This window comes from Pinus tabuliformis, chromosome 7 (assembly GCF_031772625.1).
Source record: "Pinus tabuliformis cultivar Carrire ecotype Pingquan chromosome 7, CPIR1, whole genome shotgun sequence".
Lineage (NCBI taxonomy): Eukaryota > Viridiplantae > Streptophyta > Pinopsida > Pinales > Pinaceae > Pinus > Pinus tabuliformis.
Window position 1 is genome coordinate 1149743459 of NC_142293.1, and position 4671 is coordinate 1149748129.

Here is a 4671-nt window from a genome sequence, read left to right on the forward strand (position 1 = left end):
AAATACCTTTGAATTTTTTCCTAGGTAATGATTTGCTCATTTGCTCCCCATAGTGTTTTTACTTCTTCCCACCACATGGTGGTTTTCCCTTGGAGCTGAAAAATAGCCAAACGAGCCTTTAAATTATGGTTGCATTCATATAGCTAAAAATACTTGTTCATATTGATAAGCCATGCTTCCGCTACCTCCTCTTGTTCACCATCAAAGAGGGGAGGTTTTATTTTCTGAAATTCCCCGTGAAGTTCTATTTTATGTTTTTTCTATGTCTTGTTTTCCGATACATTATTGAATTCTTACTCATGATTTTCTTTTCCACCTTCTATTTCCACCTTCTCAGTTTGATATTCTTGTTCTCCAATCATTTTTTTGTGCTCACGACTGGGGATTGGTGATCGATCATTCTACCTATTTGACAGACTCTTCATAATCTTCTCCTGCTCTTGCATTAGCTGCTCGTTATCTACCCCTAACTGGGCCATCTCATCCTTCAATTCTTTTATAGTTTCTATGATTGCAGTATTGGTATTGCGAGACTCTTACCCCAATTGTACCCATACTTTAGGGTTGGTTTCTTGAAGCGACGTTGGCCCCATTCCCATTATGGTTTGGTGTGATGTAATTCCAGTTCTCCTCATGATGTCTACTTTCCTTTCTTTCTCTGTGCACATCACAAATATTTTTATTTACTTATATTCCAGAGGTCTCAGTTTTGCAACATGAGCACTCCGATAGCGCATGTAACATACCCATGTAAATACTATACATGTAATAAATAAATAAATTATTTATCGAAAACTTAAATAAAAAAATATTATTATTTACTGCTGAAGACCATTTCAATTATGTACAGTACCATAAATTTAATTTAAGTCTCATTCATTTATGTCTGCTATTTAATTACATATATGGATTAAGCCCTTTAAACCAACTGGCCATGGTAATCTCTAGCTTAAGGACATCCCCGGAATTACTATTCTGGTGACTATTTGTTCTGCATTTTATCATCCAGATGACATCTCTGCCCATATCCGATCATGGGATGGTTCTCGACTCTTCCATAGGACTCCATCTAGCCCTCCTAGCCTCGAAACCTGTTCTCCATCTATGGTTGCTATCACTCCCCTTCATCGAACGGAGGAGATTGGTCGTTCTTCTAGATGCACCTGCTAAAGTCTATCCCTTGGCATTCTCTACAACAGGTTATTGTTTTCCTACATGGTGATATTGATTATTCATATCTCGTTTATTTTCTGCATCATGACTGTTGAGGATTATGGTTCTTTGGTTTACCTTTCTAGTCGGTGTGGTAGTTAATCATTGGTTCTGTCCCTGCAGGCCCTGAATTTTCTACATGGATTAGAACTACTTGGAGGCAACCCTAACCCAATTTTCATCTCAGGTAAAGGTTTCTCCCTAACTCACATCTGTGGGTTTACCTCTTTCTGTTACAATGTGCATTTCTTTAATAGATTGCTGATAATGAGTTTCAATTTTTGGCACTTTACCTCTTGCTTACTAGTTCTAACACTTTATTCTCTGTTCTTACGTGAAGTAGAGGGCATGCTTTTTGATGAGAACAGAAATATAGGGTCTATGTTCAGAAAGGCTTGCACATATGGAGAGGAACCGCCAATCTTATCCACTGAGTGCAATTTATAGCAGAGGTATTTCTCTTATCCTGTACCCTGTATGGTTTTCATGACATTCGTAGATTAAATATGGTGGACTTCTTTTAAGGAATTGTAGCTATAATTGTTCAGGTATATACAAGCATCTGAGTTTAATGTAATATGGTTTTATGCCAACCCTCGCGGCTAGCTTGTTCTAAGCTGGCTATGGGGTAGGCAATGAATTATTTCGATGCAAGCCCTTACTCGCTTGTTTACTTGACTGTTGTTGGACTGTAAAGACAAGTTCTGGTCTTAAATCTTTATATGTAAATATATTTATGTTTTAGGCAAATCAGTTGGTTTAGTATTTACTTTGCTGCATAGCGTTTGGTTGAGGTTTCTACACTTAAAAATTTTCATTCTTATTCTCGTTGTTCTCTCTTGGTGATTACTTGCGCTTTTAACTTTCTAGAATGGATATTAGCTACCTGTCATATGTGCCGAGGGTTTCGTTTCCTTATTTCTTCGAGGAGTAGCAATCGTCTTTTTTCAGCTTAATTTTGCTTTCGACTGTTTCCGATATTTATGATATCTGTTATTTAATTCTTGGGACTATATTTAAAACCTATATTTTGTCATAAATTCTGCTAGGGTAATTTCAACAGCACCTTGAACTCTGGGTTCAATATATGTTTCCTAGAATCGCTTTTCTTTTATGTTACGATGCTATCTCATTGTCTCTGAAATTGTCATATATTACATTTTCAATTATACTAGTTACATTTCTTGGTATTTTGGTTTAGCATTTGAGATTGAAACCTTACTTAATGATTAAAGGATTTCTCATTACATGGGTTTAGCTTTGGAACCAGTTTTGGAAACTATCATCAAGTTTCCTCGACATTCTGGGTTTAATATTTGGAGTAAAACCTTGTTTCTCAATTATTATAATGTCTTTGTAGTAGCAGGTCTGAAGAAATTACCCTCTCTAAAAGAGGGGGTTGCAATATTGTAACTCTACCTTTGTAATTACACTATCATCTATTGTTTACTTTTGTGACTATGATATCTTTTAATTATGCTAGTTATAACTTCTACTTATAACAAACAGAAGTGAATTACTTTGCTAACAGTTCTATTCTTTCCCTTTTCTGGGTAATCACTATACTTATGTAATCTGTAATTTTACTTATTTGTATAATGTTGAATTCCAAACAAGGGTCTGCTACCAGACCTTGACCTTTGTTTCTCTTTTTCCTCCCAACCGTGAGACTGCCTTGTAGAGTTGTCTCCCCCCAAGTTGTTCCTTACACACATGAACTATCTTGAGACTATATCTCTCATAAAATAGCTATCTAGTCCAAACCAAACTTAGCTCTGGAAATCTACCTAACACTTCAGCGCAACTTCCTCTTTTCAATCTTTTTTCCTCTCTTTTCCTCCTTTTGATCTCAGATACCCCTATCCTCTTGATCTTTCTTGAATAAATCTTCAAGAAATTAGTTAGGGACAGGTAACTGTCAATCCTAACTACTTAACATGTAAAAAGACAATATTTACATATAACTGTTATTTCATTCCTGCATAACTTAATTTAGAAAATAGTTTTTTTTATAAAATAATAATAATAATAATAATTAGTTTGTTGAGTTCTGCAGTAATTAAATAATTACATTTGCTGGGGATATCACAAACTTATTGGGAATCCTCACCCCAATAATAATCTTATCTTGCAATTCCTTCATTACAAAGGGCCACTAAGAAAATGAGCTAAACCTTTTTATAAATTTAAAATATTGTTAGAGAAATTTTAAAGTTTCAAAAGGATCTTTAACTTATTAAATATATCTATCTATCTATATATATATATATATATATATATATATATATATATATATATATATAAACAATATTGTAAATAAGTTCAATTTGTTGGGTATGTGTTATATTCTTTACATGACTATTCCCACATACTATAAAATTCCCCCATGTTTGGGGGGTACTTCTAAAAAAAAATATGGGCATTTGTTTGTGTTTGCTTTTGGCAGTTTTCAACACATAAGTTTTGCCAAAAGTGTTTTGTGACACATGGTGGATTTTCCCATGGTTTTGCAGTTATAATTAAGGATTTATGGTTGTATTCTTATCCAAGGTAAATGGATTACAGATTCTTTGATGCCACTAGATATCTATGTTATATTGAAACATTAGACATAAGAATATTTGTTGAAAAAAATCCTATTGGTTTTCCTAGTTTTGAGTTTCCATGATAAAATATCTATGTTGATGTGCAAATGTGTTATTGCATCTTTTCTATTTTATTAACAATATGTTTTCAATTTGCGATAGTTAATTGTGCTAGGTTAAAACATACATTTGGTATTATAATATTTTTGGCTTCAAGGGGATGCCTTTGTGGTTAAGGGGTTTGGCTCAAGCCTATGGTACACTTTTTTGCGGCGGGCGATCGAAAGAACTGATTCTTGTGGCGAAAATGAAGTGGTGCATAGTTCAAAGATAAAGATTGAGAAATTAAATGGTAAGAGTTTTGAGCTATGGGAGATGAAATGGAAGAATTATTGGTGGATATATATTAATGTAGATTGTGGATCTAGGTACTACACAAACAAAGATGTTAATAGAAGATTGGGCCAAGTTGGATCAAAAGACAAAGAGCACAATACAATTGTGTCACTTAGATTCAATATTAGTAAATGTTTCAAGGGAAGCTACAACAAAGGCTTTATGGGACAAGTTGGGTGCTTTCTGTTGATCTAAGTTCCTAGTGAAAAATTGTTCTTATGGAATAATCTATATAACGCGAGGATGAATGATAGAAACTCAGTGACAGAGAGTCTTATCTCTTTTAATATTGTGGTAAGTAATCTATTATGTGTTGATACTAATATTTTAGATGAAGATAAGTGCACCAATTTGTTATGTTCTCTACCAAATTGGTTTGATAATCTATATATTTCCATAGGTATTAATGAAAATAATTTAAATTTCAATGAAATAGTCTCATCCTTGTTATCAAAGAAGATTAGATAGAAAAACATGG